The sequence below is a fragment of the Salmo trutta genome, chromosome 1 (genome assembly GCF_901001165.1).
Source record: "Salmo trutta chromosome 1, fSalTru1.1, whole genome shotgun sequence".
Lineage (NCBI taxonomy): Eukaryota > Metazoa > Chordata > Actinopteri > Salmoniformes > Salmonidae > Salmo > Salmo trutta.
Window position 1 is genome coordinate 37,431,548 of NC_042957.1, and position 22,805 is coordinate 37,454,352.

Here is a 22,805-nt window from a genome sequence, read left to right on the forward strand (position 1 = left end):
TAGCACGTCTTAAACAGTGACTATTGCAATCATAAACCAACAAACATGTAAATGTGGTCAGGGTCAAAGGATACAATTCACAGATAGGCCTACAGCAGTCTACCTCTGTTTTCCCACTTGTCTTTGGAAGCCTCCTTTGTGGAGTGATGGAAGTCCAACGGCTGGGGTAGAAAGTTCCCTTGCGCTGATCAAGTGGTCCTAAACATTTCACAATTTCGGTATAGACTGTTGAACTATTTAGAACCACTGGACCAAAGAGGTACAATCCTTCCTATTAATCATCCCCCCAAAAAAGGCACGAAAAAGAGAGGGAAAATATATTTAATGCAAATCCAGATTTTCCGAAGTTGGCATCCTGTAGCCTAGTAAAATATAAATGGCATCTTCATCTGGAGACAGTGAGTTCCAAGCATTCAAATCCCGACTGTGCCTCTTTCACCAACAAGGTGCTGTATATATACAGAACTTTGTAATTGGCAGCTCAAACAGGTCTTACGATCCCGTAAGGAAGGAAGCTCTTACCGGTCCGACCAGTCAAGCCAAGGTCGATTCACGTGAAGCGGGGGTGTTCGGAGATCGGCTTCTGTTACCTGTCCAACCGGTCTGAAGAGAGAGACGACACACCTGTAGGCTTCAGCTAATCTCACGTGGGTCTAGCTGTAGTCCTAGAAGGTTTGTAAGGGAGGACCTATACTCAAAAAAATAATTGATTGGATGAACGTAATTTAATCATGCCACCTATATTCCATCTAAACAAATCAAGTAAAATCAGTCTATCGTGATTGTGTTGTTCGAACACCACATAGATTTAAGGGTGAAATGTCATGTTAATATTTACATTCAATTAATTTGCCTTTTGTTGAATTAAAATGTTTTTACTTAGTTAGTCTAGTCAAATTAATTAAGTTTAGTTTACATTGGTCAAACACTTTAGTACAACAAAATTCAGACTTGTGTATGAACTAGTATAGGTTGTCTGTTATACTAATGTCAGTCTTGTTGAATTAACTATTATAGGTTTTGCCTGTTATATTAATGTCAATCTTTTTGTTTCAATTAGTGTTGTTTTCATTGCTAGTACCAGTAAGAAATCATTTTAATTACATTACCAAAGGTCCACTAACACACACTGCCATTCAAAAGTATGGGTCACTTAGACATTTCCTTGTTTTTTAAAGAAAAGCACATTTTTGTCCATTAAAATAACATCAAATTGATCAGAAATACAATGTAGACATTGGAAATGGCTGATTTTTGTGGAATATCTACATAGGCGTACAGAGGTCCATTATCAGCAACCATAACTCCTGTATTCCAATGGCACATTGTGTTAGATAATCCACGTTTATCATTTTAAAAGTCTGGTTGATCATTAGAAAACCCTTTTGCAATTATGTTAGCACAGCTGAAAACTGTGCTGATTAAAGAAGCAATATAACTGGCCTTCTTTAGACTAGTTGAGTATCTGGAGCATCAGCATTTGTTGGTTTGATTACAGGCTCAAAATGGCCAGAAACAAAGAACTTTCTACTGAAACTCGGCAGTCTATTCTTGTTCTGAGAAATGAAGGCTTTTCCAAGCGAGAAATTGCAAAGAAACTGAAGATCTTGTGCAATGCTGTGTGCAACTCCTCTCACAGAACAGCGCAAACTAGCTCTAACCAGAATAGAAAGAGGAGTGGGAGGCCCCGGTGCACAACTGAGCAAGCGAACAAGTACATTAGGGGGTCTAGTTTGAGAAACAGATGCTTCACAAGTCCTCATCTGGCAGCTTCATTAAATAGTACCCGCAAAACACCAGTCTCAACATCAACAGTGAAGAGGCGACTCCGGGATGCTGGCCTTCTAGCAAATGGGCTTCATGAAGTTCCTGCGTTCTACGCTCAAAAACACCAGCAGTCAATGACTGAATTTCTGATTTCTTTGCTGTGCAGAATCTACAGATGAATTCACCAGAAAAACCTTCGACAAAACCTGCCAGCCCATGGGCTCCTAGGTTGTCAGCTATTATGCAGTTCACAGTGCCTTTGATACACTCGTTCAACTGACTGATGAAGACACCATGTGGCTCCAAAATTACCAGATCTTTCACAAGTGGATCCAACACTTTTTCAAACCCAAATGTCCTCAAATCTTCACTTTTACAAAGAACAGCCAAATAAATGGATGAGAGAGCAGATTGAGAGCCAGGAGGCAAATTGTCCAAGACCCAATATACACCACAAAGCTTATGCTTTTTTGCGTGAGGTCCCAAGAGGATTTCAAACCTCAAAATCATCAATATAAAGTTTTATGGAAATGTTCAACTCCTCAACAGCTAGAAAGGTATTTGTTTTATAATGCTCACCATCCAGAAAATACCTGTAAACCCGCTGATCACAATGCAAATCCTCTCTATTTTCTTGAGCTATTTGTTCTTCATAACTTTATCCAGCAATTTATTGTGACTCAGTATTTCCTGCAATAACTATAATAAAGGGATGTGCTGAAATGACCTCCTTTGATCTACAGATAAAAAATACTCAATAGGCTATACAACTCTAAAATGTAGCTTGTAGTATTGTTTTCTTTTATAAGAAGTGGCAAGTGGGCCACACTTTCCCAACATTTTTGCCACAGGGTTAGAAACACACACAGAATTGGCAAGTTCTTCAATAACAGCCTGACCAATATGGAGGTTATGGCTTTTGAACATTTCTGTAACTGTATATTTTCTGACAGGCGCACAAGCTGAACTTAACAAAAAATGCAACTCTTCCAATAACTCATCTACTCCTTTTGCTGGAATATGAAATATATGTTCCAATTTCAAGAATATAACTGCTATTTTCCCCTCAATTAGTTCTGGCAGATTTTCAACAGCACCGTCATCACTTTCTGTCACTGACTCAGTTTCAACTTCACCATATGATACATCAGCATAACAGCCAGCCCTCACATTATCAGAGGTATCTGACACTTGCACCGGGTCCACAAATGCAACTACACTGTCTGTTAAATCTTTCTGTGTGTGTGGATGATGCTTCCTCTTTTTGTGTGTATAAAATGTACTGTAAATATTTGTCTTGAAAGGGCAACCAACTAACTGTCTCGTTAGTTCGCAGATGTGTTCCAATATGAACAAAAAATCTCTCTCTGTGGAGAGGTCACTACATTCACATAACTCACATTTAAAAGTTACTGAACTGGAAGCTGTCTGTGTAAACTGAGATAAATGAGCTTTATAGACATGGGTGTTGAGTCCACTCCACGTCCTGAATGTGCATGGACAATTTACATATATGCACAGATAATGTTGGTCTCTTTCATGAGGATGAAGTAATTTATAATGTGTAAGTAATTTGTACCTACTACCCTCTCTGGCGACACAATGTTTGCACTGCCACATACAACACTGAAGTGAAAAAAAGTGCATTAGCAAATGATAAAAATAAATATACAGTATTTCCTGAAATACAAAATACGGTAGTTAAAAACACACCAAATATTTAAAGCTGCATTTCAGCTAAATCATTAAACCTCAAAAGTGTAAATATGTGTACATATGATAACAGATTAACAATAATTTGGCAAAAATAATAACTTACCATGCACAGTTGAAGTCGGAAGTTTACATACACTTAGGTTGGAGTCATTAAAACTCGTTTTTTCAACCACTCCACAAATTTCTTGTTAACAAACTAGTTTTGGCAAGTCAGTTAGGACATCTGCTTTGTGCATGACACAAGTCCTTTGTCCAACAATTGTTTACAGACAGATTATTTTACTTATAATTCACTGTATCACAAATCCAGGTGACCTTTAACCAGCATGGAAAATTCCAGAAAATGATGTCATGGCTTTAGAAGCTTCTGATAAGCTAATTGACACCATTTGAGCCAATTGGAGGTGTACCTGTGGATGTATTTCAAGGCCTACCTTCAAACTCAGTGCCTCTTTGCTTGACATCATGGGAAAATCAAAAGAAATCAGCCAAGATCTCAGAAAAAAAATTGTAGACCTCCACAAGTCTGGTTCATCCTTGGGAGCAATTTCCAAATGCCTGAAGGTACCACGTTCATCTGTACAAACAACAGTATGCAAGGATAAACACCATGGGACCACGCATCCGTCATACGGCTCAGGAAGGAGACCAGTTCTGCCTCCTAGAGATGAACGTACTTTGGTGAGAAAAGTGCAAATCAATCTCAGAACAACAGCAAAGGACCTTGTGAAGATGCTGGAGGAAACAAAAGGTACAAAAGTATCTATATCCACAGTAAAACAAGTCCTATATCGACATAACCTGAAAGGCCGCTCAGCAAGGAAGAAGCCACTGCTCCAAAACCGCCATAAAAAAGCCAGACTATGGTTTGCAACTGCACATGAGGACAAAGATCGTACTTTTTGGAGAAATGTCCTCTGCTCTGATGAAACAAAAATAGAACTGGTTGGCCATAATGATCATCGTTATGTTTGGAGGACAAAGGGGGAGGCTTGCAAGCCAAAGAACACCAGCCCAACCATGAAGCACAGGGGTGGCAGCATCATTTTGTGGGGGTGCTTTGTTGCAGGAGGGACTGGTCCACTTAAAAAAATAGATGGCATCATCAGGCAGGAAAATTATGTGGATATATTGAAGCAACATCTCAAGACATCAGTCAGGAAGTTAAAGCTTGGTCGCAAATGGGTCTTCCAAATGGACAATGACCCCAAGCATACTTCCAAAGTTGTGGCAAAATGGCTTAACGACAACACATTTAAGGTATTGGAGTGGCCATCACAAAGCCCTGACCTCAATGCTATAGAAAATGTGTGGGCAGAACTGAAAAAGTGTGTGCGAGCGAGGAGGCCTACAAACCTCGCTCGGTTACACCAGCTCTGTCAGGAGGAATGGGCCAAAATTCACCCAACTTATTGTGGGAAGCTTGTGGAAGGCTCCCTGAAACATTTCATCCAATTTAAACAATTTAAAGGCAATGCTACCAAATACTAATTGAGTTTATGTAAACTTCTGACACACTGGGAATGTGATGAAGGAAATTAAAGCTGAAATAAATCCTTCTCTCAACTATTATTCTGACATTTCACATTCTTAAAATAAAGGTGTGATCCTAACTGACCTAAGACAGGGGATTTTTACTCTGATTAAATGTCAGGAATTGTGAAAAACTGGGTTTAAATGTATTTGGTTAAGGTGTATGTAAACTTCCGACTTCAACTGTATGTGTGAACTCCTTCAAGACTTTTGGAAAAGCCTTTCAGGTGAAGCTGGTTGAGAGAATACCAAGAGTGTGCAAAGCTGTCATCAAAGCAAAGGGTGGGTACTTTGAAGAATCTCAAATCTCAAATATATTTTGATCTGTTTCACACTTTTTTGGTTACTACATGATTCCATATGTGTTATTTCATAGTTTTGATATCTTCACTATTATTCTACAATGTAGGAAATAGTAAAAAATAAAGAAAAACCCTTGAATGAATAGGTGTGTCCAAACTTTTGACTGGTACTCTATTATCCCAAAAGTTATGTTTTATGGATTATTTAATGAGGTGAGCATGTCAGGGAGCAGATTAGTGTAGGCCATAGCCACAGAAAGTAAGGGTGCTGAGGGTGCTGCAGCACCCCCAGATAAATCAAATTTAACACAACACATCCTCCCCCTGTCATGGTGTAGGCCTTTCCCTTCTGCATGATTATGAAATATTAGGGGTTCACAGCAAAACCTATTGTTATTCATATATATTTTTTTCCCTTGATATGGTAAAATAAGTCAAGCATTGATTGGTTACTTTCACACAAAGTAAAAAGCCTTGCACTGATTGGCCTATAAGTTTTCACTCTTATGAGCAGTCTCACTTCAACCCTCATATCCGCCGCCCGGTTTGACACAGAGACTTGAAACTTTGTATGTAAGTATCTTTCCTTATGCTGAACAAATGTGTCTTATGGACCCATAATGTCCATCAGGATACATTTTCCTTCATCATGGACATTTTTGAAAATATTTGAAAAACGTATTCTCATGAACCATTAGTCCAAACAACACCAATTTCGGTATGTAAGCCCATGCTTCATCTCTTAACTTAGTTTCAAGTTTTATTAGTTGTCACGACTTTAACCAAAGTCGTTTCCTCTCCTTGTTCGGGGGGTGTTCGGTGGTCAGCGTCACCGGTCTTCTAGCCATCGTCGATCCACTTTTCATTTTCCATTTGTTTTGTCTTGTTTTCTTACACACCTGGTTTCCATTTCCCTCATTAATTGTTGTGTATTTAACCCTCTGCTCCCCCCATGTCCTTTTGTGGAATTGTTTGTTTGTAAGTGCTTGTACTCCATGTTACTGGTGCGCGTTGGGTTTTGTACCCATGTAGGTTATTTTGTAATGCCGTGGGTTTTGTATTAAACTGCTCCGGCTATTACCTATTTTTGCTCTCCTGCGTCTGACTTCACTGCCACCAGTTCCGCAACCCTTACATTAGTAGTATGTATGGGATGCATGTGATATACACCGTCCAACGAAATGATTACATGCAGGTTCCTTCGTGACAATGCAACAATAATAAGAAATAAGAAAAGATAAGAATACAAACATATAGAAAATGGTTCAGTAGAATAGAATAAACATTTTAGCGTAAGTATAATACACAAAAGCACAATTTATAGTCCAATATATACATGTGTTTTGGGGGAGGATTGGGGGTCATGCAGTATTTAGCTATCATAATACGAGTCTGGTAGCAGCAGTTGTGTGTTGTGATGTATGTGTTGCATGAAAGTATGTGTGTGTGTGTGTATGTGTGTGTGTGTGGATGAGTGTATATCAGTGTGGGTGTGTGCATGAGAGCATGTGTGCTAAGGTGCGTAGAGTTAGTGCAGGTGGTTAGTCTAGTTCAAATGTTCAGCAGTCTGATGGCTTGTAGATAGAAACTGTCTTTGAGCCTATTGGTATCAGAGACAGTTTGTATATAGACTTCGCTGTATATGCTGTATATAGAATTTTCTATTGTGTTATTGACTGTATGTTTGTTTATTCCATGTGTAGCTCTGTGTAGTTGTTTGTGTCGCACTGCTTTGCTTTATCTTGGCCAGGTCGCAGTTGTAAATGAGAACATGTTCTCAACTAGCCTACCTGGCTAAAAAAATAAGAAATTAAAATAAAAAAATGCTGCGTTGGAACTTCTCAAAGTCATGGGGCGTGGTCAACAGTGTGCACCTCATCTCTGCTGTTACATCCCACCTGGATCTATATTTGGTTTTAATAGAGAGAAGAGCACTTAATCCAGCTTCACACAGATATGAGCTGACGAAAGGTACCATGAGTTTTAAGGTTCTTTCAAGACAACTGGGGTCTCTGAAAATGTGAGGTCAAATCATGAAGTCAGTGATCTTCAGTTCGGAAGGTCTGAGCTCTAGAAAGGCCAGAGTTCCCAAGTGCAAAACAGAGTTCCCAGTTGTCTTTGAATGGACTGAAATCGGAAGTCAGAGATTTCCGAGTTCCCAGTTGTTTTGAATGCGGCAATATTTCTCAGAGGCAGACAGCAGAGTATTCCCTTTGCATCATGAATCAAAATTCCTCCATACATTCTGTCACATGATTTAATTTACCGGCATGTCAACTGAGCCAGGATTGGAGTCAAACGGTTTGGGGAGTAAGTCCTAAAGTGTTCTTCCAAGAGTTGGAGATGAGAAGTCATTACTCATGTGGGACACTTACTGATGCTGTTTTCTGTTACAAACATGCACAGCTTTTGAAAGACTCTTTTGAAAGACTCTCTCCAATAAGAATTATTTCCTCTGAATCCACTGATTCCGTCAGTCATCTGTGGACTGTTTTTGTATTTCCCCTGCATGCTTCAAATCAAATTACATTATATTTGTCACATATGCGCCGAATAAAACAGGTTTGGACCTTACCATGAAATGCTTACCTTACCTTACATGAAATGCTAACCAACAATGCAGAAGAATAAGAACAGTTAGGAAAATATTTACTAATTTAACTGAAGTAAAAAAAATTGAAAGTAACAATAACAAGGCTATATACAGGGGGTACCGGTACCAAGTCAATGTGCGGGGGTACAGGTTAGTTGAGGTAATTGAGGTAATATGCATGAGTAGGTGAGGGTAAAGTGACTATGCATAGATAATAAACAGTGAGTAGCAGCAGTGTTAAAAAGAGGCGATTAATGCAAACAGTCCGGGTTGCCATTGATTAGCTGTTCAGCAAACATATGGCTTGGGGGTAGAAGCTGTTAAGAAGCCTTGGACCTAGACCTGGTGCTCTGGTACCTCTTGCTGTGTGGTAGCAGAGAGAATAGTCTATGACTAGGGAGCCTGGAGTCGTTTAGGGCCTTCCTCTGACACCGCCTGGTATAAAGGTCCAGGATGGCAGGAAGCTTGGCCCCATTGATGTACTGGGCTGTACGCACTACCCTCTGTAGCGCCTTGAGGTCGGAGGCCGAGCAGTTGCAATACCAGGTGTTCATGCAACCAGTCAGGAGGCCCTCGATGGTGCAGCTATTGAACGTTTTTAGGATCTGAGGACCCATGCCGAGTCTTTTCAGTCTCCTGAGGGGGAATAGGCATTGTCGTGACCTCTTCACGACTGTCTTGGTGTGTTTGGACCATGATAGTGTGTTAGTGATGTGGACACCAAGGAACTTGAAGCTCTCAACCTGCTCCACTACAGCCCTGTCGATGAGAATAGGGGCGTGCTCGGCACTCCTTTGCCTGTAGTCCACGATCATCTCCTTTGTCTTGATCACGTTAAGGGAGAGGTTGTTGTCCTGGCACCACACTGCCAGGTCTCTGACCTCCTCCCTATAGGCTGTCTCATCGTTGTTGGTTGTCAGGCCTACGACCATTGTCTCATCAGCAAACTAAATGATGGCGTTGGAGTCGTGCTTGGCCACGCAGTGAACAGGGAGTGCAGGAGTTACCCCTGAGTGGCCCCCATGTTGAGGATCAGCGTGGCAGATGTGTTGTTGCCTACCCTTACCACCTGGGGCCCATCAGGAAGTGCAGAATACAGTTGCAGAGGGAGGTGTTTAGTCCCAGGTTCCTTAGCTTAGTGATGAGCTTTGAGAGCACTATGGTGTTGAGCGCTGAGCTGTAGTCAATGAACATCATTCTCAAATAGGTGTTCCTTTTGTCCAGGTAGGAAACGGCAGTGTGGAGTGCAATTGAGATTGTGTCATCTGTGGATCTGTAGAGCCGGTATGCAAATTTGAGTGGGTCTAGGGTTTCTAGGAGGATGGTGTTGATGTGAGCCATGATCAGCCTTTCAAATCACTTCATGGCTACAGACTGAGTGCTACGGGTTGGTAGTGATTTAGGCTGGTTACCTTGGTGTTCTTGGGCTCAGGGACTATGGTGGTCTATTAGAAACATGTAGGTATTACAGACAGGTTGAAAATGTCAGTGAAGACACTTGCCAGTTGGTCAGCGAGTGCACGTCCTGGTAATCTGAATGTTGACCTGTTTAAAGGTCTTACTCACATCGGCTACGGAGAGCATGATCACACAGTCATCCAGAACAGTTGGTGCTCTCATGCGTGCTTTAGAGTTGCTTGCCTCGAAGTGTGCATATAAGTAATTTAGCTCGTCTGGTAGGCTCGTGTCACTGGGCAGCTCGTGGCTGGGCTTCCCTTTGTAGTCTGTAATAGGTTGCAAGCCCTGCCACATCCGATGATCATCGGAGCCGGTGTAATATAATTCAGTACTAGTCCTGAAATTGACACTGTCTGTGATGGTTCATCGGAGGGAATAGCGGGATTTCTTATAAACATCCGGGTCCCGCTCCTTGAAAGCGACAGCTCTACCCTTTAGCTCAGTGCAGATGTTGCCGATAATCCATGGCTTCTGGTTGGGGTATGTACATACGGTTACTGTGGGAACGACGTCATAGATGCACTTATTGATGAAGCCGGTGACTGAAGTGGTATACTCCTTAATGCCATCGGATGAATACCAGTATATATTCCCAGTCTGTGCTAGCAAAACACTCCTGTAGCTTAGCATCTGCGTCATCTGACCACTTCCGTATTGAGCGAGTCACTGGTTCTTCCTGCTTTAGTTTTTTCTTGTAAGCAGGAATCAGGAGGATATAATTATGGTCAGATTTTTCAAATGGAGGTTGACGGAGAGCTTTGTACACGTCTGTGTGGAGTAAAGGGGGTCTAGAGTTTTTTTTCTTATGGCCTTATACAGCTCGTTGAGTGCGGTGTTAGTGCCAGCATCGATTTGTGGTGGTAAATAGACAGCTACGAAGAATATAGATGAAAACACTCTTGGTAAATAGTGTGGTCTACAGCTTATATTGAGATACTTTACCTCAGGTGAGCAAAACCTCAAGACTTCCTTAATGTCAGATTTTGCGCACCAGCTGTTATTGACAAACAGACACAGACCACCCACCTTGTCTTACCAGATGCAGCTGTTCTGTCTTGTCGATGCACGGAAAACCCAGCCAACTGTATATTATCCATGTTGTCGTTCAGCCACGACTCAGTGAAACAATAAATATTACAATTTTTAATGTCCCGTTCGTAGGATAGTCTCGAATGGAGCTCATCCAGTTTATTCTCCAATGATTGCATGTTTGCCAATAGAAAGGATGGTAGAGGCGGGTTACCCACTCTCCGACGAATTCTCACAAGGCACACGGACATGTGTCCCTTGTATCGGCATCTCTTCTTATGCGAATGACGGGGATTTGGACCTGGTCTGGTATCAGCAGTATATCCTTTGCATCCGACTCGTTAAAGAAAAATATTTGTCCAGTTTGAGGTGAGTAATCGCTGGCAAAATAAGTTCCAAACAACGCAAACAAAACACAAAAAAATAGCACAATTGGTTAGGAGCGCGTAATACTAATTTCCATTGTTTCCATAGCTTTAGTTCAGTTCATTCAGTTTCCCAAATATGTCTGTTACTTAAGCAAGGAGACACATTTTTTTTTCAATACAAAGAAAGTCAAATCAAATCAAATAAAGCTTTATTTATATAGCACATTCCAGACATGGAATGCAACGCAATGTGCTTCACAGGAAAAACGAATAAAAAACAATGAAAATAAAAGTGGAAATATTTATTACACATCAAACAGAATGACAAAAAGTTAACAACTAAAAAGCATCCTAAGGAAAATCAAAGCTAAAAATATGTGTTTTAAGATATTTTTTCAATATGTCCACAGATTTGTCCCCCCTCAAGTTCTGGCAGGCTTCTCCAGAGGCTGAGGGCATAATAATAAAGGCTGCCACACCATGCCTCTTGGACAGTTTTGTCCCCACTCAGGTCCTCTAGTAGGCATCTCCAGAGGCTGAGGGCATAATAATAAAGACTGCCACACCATGCCTTTTGGTCAGTTTTGGCCCCCCTCAGGTTCTCTGGCAGGCTTCTCCAGAAGCTGAGGGCATAATAATAAAGGCTGCCACACCATGCCTCTTGGTCAGTTTTGGCCCCCATCAGGTTCTCTGGCAGGCTTCTCCAGAGGCGGAGGGCATAATAATAAAGGCTGCCCCTCCATGCCTCATGTTCCTAGGCTTTGGGATAGTTCAAATGCCAGTGTCAGAGCATCTGAGGGGCTGACTGGGTACATAACTTAAAAGCATGTCTGACATGTATTGGGGTGCACAATAGTGGATTGATTTAATAATCAATAGAATCATCTTAAAATGTATTCTAAAACTCACAGGCAGCCAGTGCAGAGACCTTAAAACCGGTGTAATGTGTGCTCTCTGTCTGATCTTGGTCAGTAACCGTGCTGCAGAAATCGGTATGTTTTGCAGTTGACCAATGGCTTCCTTGGGTAGACTAGACATGACGTTACAGTAGTCAAGCCTGCTTGTAATAAAAACATGGATGAGTCTCTCTGTATCAGCCTGAGAGCGAATTGGCTACACAAAACAAACCTTGTGGAACGCCAGATGTGATATGAATTTTCTCTGAGTTATGTTCACCATGGGTGACAAACTCTTGACCGGTTAAATAGGTCCAAAACCAATTTAGAACTGGACTGGAGAGGCCAACCCACTCTCCATTATGTCCTGAAGGAAATCTTGGTCAACAATGTTGCAGCACTTAAATCCAAGTGTACAAGGACAGAGATCTGTATGGCATCTGTGTTGGCTGTAAGATCATTTACCACTTTAACTAAAGCTGGCTCTGTGCTGTGGTGGGCACGAAAACCAGATTGGAAAAAAACTAAAAATACAGTTGGCACATAAAAAAATTATGTAGCTGTTTGAAAACAATTTCTCCAGAATTTTTCTTAAGAATGGAGGGTTGGAGAGAGCTGAAGAATCTAGATTACGCCCACCCATCTATCACACCCTGACCTAACTAAACAGAGAAAACACAGCTCTCCTAGGTCAGAGCATGACACACCAAGCCTCTGTATGAAATAGAACATTGTCATGCTCTGATCCCATGCCAACCCCGTCGCGGACATCGACGTCTTACTCCCAGATAATTTAAACGACTTCTTTGCTCGCTTTGAGGACAATACAGCGCCACTGACACGGCCCGCTACCCAACCCTGTGGGCTCTCCTTCTCCGTGGCCAACGTGAGTAAAACATTTAAACGTGTTAACCCTCGCAAGGCTGCCGGCCCAGACGGCATCCCTAGCCGCGTCCTCAGAGCATGCACATGTGTGTTTACAGACATATTCAATCAATCCCTATCCCAGTCTGTTGTCCCCACATGCTTCAAGATGGCCACAATTGTTCCTGTTCCAAAGAAAGCTAAGGTAACTGAACAAAATGACTATTTCCCCATTGCACTCACTTCTGTCATCATGAAGTGCTTTGAAAGACTAGTCAAGGATCATATCACCTCCACCCTACCTGATACACTAGACCCACTCCAATTTGCTTACCGCCCAATAGGTCCACTGACGATGCAATCGCCATCACACTGCACACTGCCCTATCCCATCTGGACAATAGGAATACCTATGTAAGAAACTGTTCATTGACTATAGCTCAGCATTTAACACCATAGTACCCTCCAAACTCATCATTAAGCTCGAGACCCTGGGTCTCAACCTCGCCCTGTGCAACTGGATCCTGGACTTTCAGACGGGCCGTCCCCAGGTGGTGAAGGTAGGAAACAACATCTCCACCCCGCTGATCCTCAACACTGGGGCCCCACAAGGGTGCGTTCTCAGCCCTCTCCTGTACTCCCTGTTCACCCATAACTGCGTGGCCGTGCACGCTTCCAACTCAATCATCAAGATTGCAGACAACACTACAGTGGTAGGCTTGATTACCAACAACGATGAGACAGCCTACAGGGAGGAGGTGAGGCACACTGAACATCCCCTGTGCCCTTTCATGCTCTGGAATTGTGAATAGCATCACTCCATTTCGAGAGCATGAGCTGGGGAGTTTTGAGTCGTTCAGTCAGTTTCCTCTTGAATGCTAGCAATAGCATAAATCTTTGTTTAACAGTGTTATCTGACAAAGGTATTAATGTGAGTTTCTGTGCCGCTGCCTCCCCACACATCGTTTTCACCATATCAATTGCGGCTGGTAATATCAAAGTCTCTGCAATAGTGTGTGGTTTCATAGCGTAGCGCGCCTAGCCATTCAAGTGCAATGGTCAAGTGCGGCCTTTTCCCATGATCTAAGAATTGTATCTTTTAGATTTGAATCATTTTATTTTTAAGGTTAACCACATAACAATGATTTTCAGATAAAAAGATGATATTCTAATATATATTTTTGTTTAAACAGTATATATATATTTTGGGGGGATTTTAGAAATTCTCCCGTGACCCCATTTTCATATCAGGTGACCCCACATGGGGTTGCGACCCCTAGTTTTTGAACCGCTGGTCTAGGCCTACCTGCACTCACCTGCACTGTCTAGACTGCTTCATTAATTACTGTTGTTGTTATGTTCTGTTTTATAATTCAACAAGTGTGTCAATAGCAGAATACCCTCAGATAAAAAAAATCAACACACTTGGCTCTAGATTACACCTATCTATACATACTTTATTTTGTTTGCGACATCAGACATAATATCACTACGTTCTGAGTGTTAATTTCCAGACGTTGCTTTCGTTTTGGTGCATCTAATTTGTAAACATTTAAACTGTACCACATTATTTATTTTCCACCAAAAATGAACACACATTAAAATTAAGATATCTTTCTTCTCTTTCTTGTGATGTACACTACACTACCGTTGAAAAGCTTGGGGTCAATTAGAAATGTCAATGTTTTTTAAAGAAAAGCACATTTTTTCTCCAATAAAATAAAATTGATCAGAAATACAGTGTAGACATTGTTAACGTTGTAAATGACTATTGTAGCTGGAAACGGCAGATATTTTATGGAATATCTACATAGGCATACAGACGCCCATTATCAGCAACCATCACTCCTGTGTTCCAATGGCACGTTGTGTTAGCTAATGTTAAGGCTGTGTAAGGGAGGCGAAGTCAGGTGCAGGAGAGCAGAGTAGAGTAAACAGGCACAATTGTATTACGTTCAACAATAGGCACAAAAAATGACATAAGTGCCCAAAAACACGGAACATAAACTATAAAAGTATCGCCCATGAACATACACCATTAACAATGAACAATTACACACAAAGACATGATGGGGAACAGAGGACTAAATACATGTAGATTGATTGGGGAATGAAAACCAGGTGTGTATGGAACAAGACGTAACAAATGGACATATGAAAAATGGAGCGACGATGGCTAGAAAGCCAGTGACGTCGATCGCCGAACACTGCCCGAACAAGGAGAGGAGCCGACTTCGGCGGAAGTCGTGACAGCTAATCCAAGTTTATCATTTTAAAAGGCTAATTGATCATTAGAAAACCCTTTTGCAATTATGTTAGCACAGCTGAAAACTGTTGTTCTGATTAAAGAAACAATAAACCTGGCCTTCTTTAGACTAATTGAGTGTCTGGAGCATCAGCATTTGTGGGTTCGATTACAGGCTCAAAATGGCCAGAAACAATTTACGGCTATATTCCGTGCGAGAAATTGCAAAGAAATTGAAGATCTGGTACAACGCCTTGTACTACTCCCTTCACAGAACAGCGCAAACTGGCTCTAACCAGAATAGAGAGAGTAGTGGGAAGCCCCGGTGCACAACTGAGCAAGAGGACAAGTACATTAGAGTGTCTAGTTTGAGAAATAGACGCCTCACAAGTCCTCAACTGGAAGCTTCATTAAATAATACCCACAAAACACCAGTCTCAACATCAACAGTGAAGAGGCGACTCCGGGACGCTGGCCTTCTAGGCAGAGTTGCAAAGAAAAAGCCATATCTCAGACTAGCCAATAAAAAGAAAAGATTAAGATGGGCAAAAGATCACAGACACTGGACAGAGGAACTCTGCCAAGAAGGCCAGCATGGCATTTCTAAGTGACCCCAAACTTTTGAATGGTAGTGTATGTGTCAAGATGATGTGTTGAATCTCCAAAGAAGCTTTCGCGTTCTTATAGATGCAATGGAAAAACATTGTTTTCCATTTTTCCCATTTCAGCCATGACTGGGGTGTGTTTGACAGGTCATTTCAAACATTTTCGCAGTCGTAACAATAACGAGAAAAACACAACAGGCACAAGCAAGAGTTTGAAAGAATCGCAGGAAGAAAATGAAAGCAATCAATCCAGCAAGATTTAAGTGAATTTTGCACCCCTCAAACACAGGAAATAGATGGCTGAAAAAGACAGATCCTCAAGTGGGTGGGGCATGTGTGTTGCTACGACAATGAACTCCTTTGTTTTCCTGACATTGAGGGAGAGGTTGTTTTAATGGCACCATAGTGCCTGTGTTCGTCAATCAGTGTGGAGAAGGTGTTGTTGCCAATCCTCACAGCCTGTGGTCAGCCAGTCAGGAAGTCCAGGATCCAGTTGCAGAGGGTTGTGTCCAGACCCAGGGCTCTGAGCTTGGTGTTGAGCTTGAAGGGAACCGTAGCGTTGAATGCTGAACTGTAGTCAATGAACAGCATTCTTACATAGGTGTTCCTCTTGTCCATATGTGTTACAGCTGTGTGTATAGCTAGGGTAAGAGATTGATAAATCAGAAAATCAGATTTTACATGTACATTTAAATCCTTGCTAAATTCACTTTACAATGGCCTATCAACTTGAAACTTTTCGGGTCATCAAAGACATTATCATGATGAACCATGTTAAGTTTGGCATTGATATTTAAAAAAATAAGGAAACTATTAACAATTGACTTTTTTACAGTGTAATGCTAATGCTTAAAATAATCATTATCCAAATTTGGTCTTTGGACTCATCACAAAAGTCCCTAAACATTGATGCATTCTAAGATGGCCACACTATACAAGTAAATGCATATTAGCACATACGCTAATAATTATGCTAAACACGGGATGTTTTAGATGTGTCTTTGACACCTTGGATTTATTATTGCTGCAGGATAAGCAATAGCGTCATTATGAGCACACACCCATGTAATGTATTTTCCAGTAGTACCTGTTTGTACAGTAGTCCTACAGAGGGGTATACTACATGTCTAAATGTCTTGAAATGGTCACGGTGCAATTGACTCAACAACCATAAACACACAAGCTTAGCTTTCTTAATGAGCCAGAAAATCAACTGTTATTGTCACGTACACCGGTTTATTGTCACGTACACCGTAAAGGTGCAGTGAGATGTACTATTTTACAGGGGTCAGCCATAGTAGCACGGCACCCCTGGAGCAAATGGGAGTTAGGTACCTTGCTCAAGGGCACATCGAGAGATTTTTCACCTGGCTCTCATTTTCAAGAAGGCATTAAGATATAGAAACAGGTATGTGAGGTATGGGGTTTGCTATCATTTGCAAATACAAGGTAATGCTGTCCAATTGCCCCAAACCTCCTTACAAGATTGTGAGCACTTTTATGTACTATTTTGTATTGCAAGAAATACAAGATACATCACAAAAAAAGGTATCTATACATTATCAGCATTTAATAAGATAAAAAATGAATAGAAAAATGTACTATAGAGCTCTGCTTATGATTTAAGCTCTGAAGTGGTTTAAACGGCAGGAGAAGATTGCAAAGTACAAAGACATAGATAGAATGACTTGAGTTGGGATGTCAGTTCTATGGCAACGTATTTACCTCATTATCTTGGAGTCTGATAACATGCAGTGATTTGATGATTGTACTGTCGTCAAAGGTCAAAATGTAAGATGAGCTTTCACAAGGATCTAATCTAGCCACATTCAATGGAATGTTTAATCTCACCACAATTCTCATTGGACTGCAGCTTTTCATTTTAATTGGAAATGTTTTAGATAACCCCTGCCATGGCATCTCATACCAAACAATCCATCATTAATCTGATATAACGTGGTGCCTGATGCACTTACGATACTTGTGATTAAGCCAATCACAGGTACCTTCCTGTCTGCCTCCATCCAATCAGAATCTAAGTATTTGGCTCTTAGATGATCGTTTCACATGGAACTGTACCGACAGCATTCCCTTTGTGATAGTTGTCAGTTATCGAGAAAGAATGATCTCGGGAAATTACAGTCACGTAGTCAGGTGTTATTGTAAGAGTGGATTTATAATGCATTCGGAAAGTATTCAGACCACTTCCCTTTTCCATTTTTCCACATTTTGCTCCACATTTTGTTACGTTACAGTCTTATTCTAAAATGGGCTAAGTTATATTTTTTCCTCATCAATCTTCACACAATAGCCCATAATGACAAAGCGAAAAAGGGTAAGAAAAATGTAAGCAAATGTATTAAAAATTAATAAACAGAAAATATCTAATTTACATAAGTATTCAGACCCTTTGCTACGAATTTGAGCTCAGGTGCATCCTGTTTCCATTGATCATCCATTGAGATGTTTCTACAACCTGTGGTAAATTCAATTGATTGGAAATGATTTAGAAAGGCACACACCTGTCTATTTAAGGTCCCACAGTTGACAGTGCATGTCATGTGTGCCAACTCCTACACCCAACCCAAGACTCCCAGATAGACGTCAGACATTGTAACGATCGTCAAAATGAGTAGACCAAGGTGCAGCGTGGTACGTGTTCATATTTCTATTTTTATTCAACTCAGAACACGAAATCAAAACAACAAACAAAGAAAAACCGAACGTCACGTTCTGCAGGCTTACTGAGCTGTACAAAAACAAGATCCCACACACAAGGAGGGGAAAAAGGGCTGCCTAAGTATGATTCCTAATCAGAGACAACGATAGACAGCTGCCTCTGATTAGGAACCATACTCGGCTCAACACAAAGAAATAGGAAACATAGAATGGAACATAGAAATATAACAAATAGAATGCCCACCCCATGTCACAACCTGACCTAACCAAACAGAGAAAAACGTCTCTCTCAGGTCAGGGTGTGAGAAACATGCTTACATGTATTCATCCCCCTTGGCGTTTTTCCTATTTTGTTGCATTACAACCTGTAATTTAAATTGATTTTTATTTGGATTTCATGTAATGGACATACACAAAATAGTCCAAATTGGTGAAGTGAAATTAAAAAAAGAACTTGTTTCAAAAAATTCAAAAACAAAACAACTGAAAAGTGGTGCGTGCATATGGATTCACTCCCTTTGCTATGAAGCCCTTAAATACGATCTGGTGCAACCAATTACCTCCAGAAGTCACATAATTAGTTAAATAAAGTCCACCTGTGTGCAATCTAAGTGTCACATAATCTGAGTGTATATATACACCTGTTCTGAAGGCCCCAGAGTCTGCAACACCACTTAGCAAGGGGCACCACCAAGCAAGCGGCACCATGAAGACCAAGGAGCTCTCCAAACAGGTCAGGGACAAAGTTGCGGAGAAGTACAGATCAGGGTTGGGTTATAAAAAATATCCAAAACTTTGAACGATGGCCTGCACCCTATCTCATTGCGGAGCGAGAGGAGTTAGAGCCCTGTCTATTTGATAGATAAGATGAGAGTCCCCCTCCAGCTAGGGTGGAGTCCATCACTCCTCAGCAGACCAGGCTTGGTCCTGTTTGTGGATCTATTGGGAGGGGCATAAAACAGTTTTCAAATAGCGATTGAGGTGTGAGAGTGCTGTAGAGTTCGTCACTCCCCATAACTGGGAAGGAGTCAGAGACAATTACTTCATGCCGACACTTCTTTCTAGCTAATTTACACGCTGACGCTATGTTGTGCTTGGTGACCTCTGACTGTTTCAGCACCCTCTTCAGATTAGCCTTTATGTCGGTAGCCCTGCCCCCTGGTAAACAGTGTATGATCGCTGGATGATTATTTATAAGTCTAATACTGCTGGTAATAGAGTTGCCAATGACTAGGGCTTTCAATTTGTCAAAGCTAATGGTGGGAGGCTTCGGCGGCTCAGATCCCGTAAAGGGTGGAGGAGAGACCAGAGAAGGCTCGGCCTCTGACCCCGACTCGCTGCTTAATGGGGGCTGACTGAGCGACACCGGTTGAGCATTCCGACAGCATTTCCTTCCAGAAGCCATGAGAAAACTGTCTGGCTGTGGGTACTGTGCGAGGTGATTTATACTACAATCTGTACTTACTGGTGGCACAGATGCTGTTTCATTCTTTCCTACACTGAAATTACTCTTGCCTAACGATTGCGTCTGAAGCTGGGCTTGCAGCACGGCTATCCTCACCATAAGGCGATAGTTGTCCTGTATATTATGAGTACAGCGACTGCAATTAGAAGGCATAATGTTAATGTTTATACTTACCTTTGGCTGGTGGAGGTCCTGTAGAACCATGTCCAGATACAGCGTCCACGGTGAAAAATATGAATGAAAAAAGAAGAGCGAGGAAAAAATAAAAAACTTAAGACGTTGGCAAATGCGTAAAGTAAAGATTTTGATTAAACTTTTTTTTTTAAGTAAAAAAAAGTTGGCAGGTAGCAACAAAGCAGCATGGAGACAAGGTTTTAAAATTATGAAAGTATAGGTGGCCATGAGAAAGACTTTCATGGGTTTGTGTTGTCCCATGTTTTATTTAAGAAGGATTTCCCCCCTATGAAAGACACCAGTGGTCCAATAAGTGCTTAATAGCTAGGTTATGATCATTTCCTTTTGAGTCGTTGCCCACCCCATATCTAGGAGCAGCAGGCCTACATAAATCTATCCTCTCATTAGTGATAACCAGTTTTACAATCAAGATTTGTGAGACAGAGGTGTCTCACAGAACCTCTGTGGTAAGTGCAACATCTTGAACTTTTCAGTTTGCCCAAATCTTGATAACTGTTAAGATTTAGGGCCTAGTCCCTCTTGCTTCTTTACAATGAAGTCGCATATTATGTCCAAGTCAAGCACATAATTTGCAACTAACCACTAGTCTATTCGTATATTACCAGGTACTTGTATTATATCATGCCTTGTAATTACTGTGATAAAGTGTAAGCTTTTTCTCCACATTGTTTTCCTTTTCTCTTCTCTCGTTCTCTCTTCTAGATCAGCTTATAATCGATCTCTTAGAGCAAATATTTACTGTATGGCATCCTCAATGATTCCTTTGTTTTCACCCATACCCCTAATAGGTAGAATAGGTGTCTACTCAGATGTGTTGCTGAGCAATCTGTAGGAAGATTCATATCATATTTAACTCTTTGTAGCTTTGTAGCTCTTACATTATGAAGGAGTAGGTACTTGTTTTCACAATGTATACTCTACATTATATTGTTGAGTACATGAACCCAAACTTGCATTCTAAGAGTGGTGTTTTTGACTGATCCCGGAAACCTGGTAACCAGCTTTCAATGTCCCTGTGAGTTCACCCATTCTTTGCAATGTGAAGACAGTTGGGAGCTGTAAAGATTGCATCTTACGAACCACACCAATAGGGTTTGGTAACAAACCAGTTTGGAGATCTGATTGAAGTAATGCTGTGTGGGTGTGTGTGGGTGTGTGTCTGTGTGTCTGTGTGTGTGTGTGTGTGTGTGTGTGTGTGTGTGTGTGTGTGTGTGTGTGTGTGTGTGTGTGTGTGTGTGTGTGTGTGTGTGTGTGTGTGTGTGTGTGTGTGTGTGTGTGTGTGATGCAGAGCCAACAAGGCGCCCACACTCCAGTCACAGCTATGTGGTGTAGAAACCTCTGATCCCAATCAACACACAACCTACATGAAACATTACATCACAAACCAACCCATTAGATACAGATGTAGTCTTTTTTTGCACACATCACAGGACAGCATGTTGCACTTGCCTGGAAAAAAGAATTAAATGGATTTAATTGAAATAACAAATGCCACACGTCTCCATCATCACCAGGAAATTGAAATCATTTTGTGTCTGCCTTTCTCTCCGGAATTGTGACCCAGGTGAGTGAGGCATGCTGTGCTGCGAAAGGTGAAAAAACAGACTGCATCTGTATGCATGTGATTCTTCATCTTCTTCATCCTCAAGAAGATAAAATGCCAAACATCAATCAATAAATTATGGGGAAAAGCAGGCCAAGAGTGGTGTTTCCTATTTAATCCTTCCAGGCCCATTACCGCTCTGTGGTGAAGACCTGGGCAACCGTAACAAGAGTGATGCTGGCTAGCTGCCAGGTGGGGCGAGTGCTCAGGTTTTAGCTACAGCTCCCCTTTGTCTGTGATTAGGCGTGCTTTGTAACCTTGCTAATTTTGTCTCAGCTACGGACTGCCAACACTAACCAATGCCAGGCCTGCTTCACTGGCATTTGCAGGGAAGAGAGAGCATGTGTGAGGGGAGAGGTTTCCGAATAATATTTGCTAATTTTGTATGGGCAATATTCTGACTTGGGATAACTAACTCAAATGTTTAAGTCTCCAATTGACATCAATGAAGTCAGAGTATGTATTTATCTCAACTCTGAATCGGGCCAATATGCTTGACAAGTGATGCACAACACAGGTTATCGGTTTGTTTGAGGATTGAACATAATTCACGCAAAGAATATCCCTGCTTCAAACATGCACACTGGTTACTCACAAAGTTGTACTATTCTGTAGTGCTTTGGCACAGGTTGTCAAAACCCCAAAAGTTTGCATGTTCTTATTTTGAATTTCAAATGTGCAGAAAGTGAGTAAAATGTTTACTATAATAAGGAAACATGTCTATCTGACTATTTGACAGATCATTTTGGGGATAGCCTGGACACCACTTATAAACCCATTACAACATAAAAATAAATACTTAGAATTGTGTAAATATTTGTGTGAAAATAATCTTCTTTATGCTCAAAGCTTTGTTCCAAATGCTAAAGTATCATCCAGTACTATCTTCATTCCTTTTTGAAGGTACATAGAGGTGGTTAAACAGGATATGAAAACCGGCCCTTTGGCGTGACTACCTCCTCACAAAAAAAATGAACGCCTTACTTGTTGTCTTTGTCTTTCTCGCACGAACACTCATACTTCTTTTTATTCTTACTAGCACTGATTTGGCTGAGGAAAATGTATACTTGCGCTGACTGTGATTTGGGTTTGTCTTACCTACTATAGTTGAATGCACTTACAGTAAGTCGCCCTGGATAAGAAGCTACAGCGGAGTAGTGGGGATGAAATTCACAGATCAATTCAATTTACATTCAAATGTGGCACTGGGTGTGGACAAAGAACAATTGCAATGAAGAAAAAGTGATTGTGTGCTGAAGATTAATCTTTATCGCAATCTTTATAACAATGACAAGTCCATAATTGTTGTCGTCACTTGATGAAATTCACCAATGCATAAAATGCTTCTTTAACTGGAGAAATTTCTAAACACCTGTACTGTAAAAATATATCTAGACAAACCTTTTTCTATTTGATATTAACACAGTTGTCCTTATACTCCCTCTCCGGTGCTCAAGGTCATTATGCTACTCATTATTACACACATC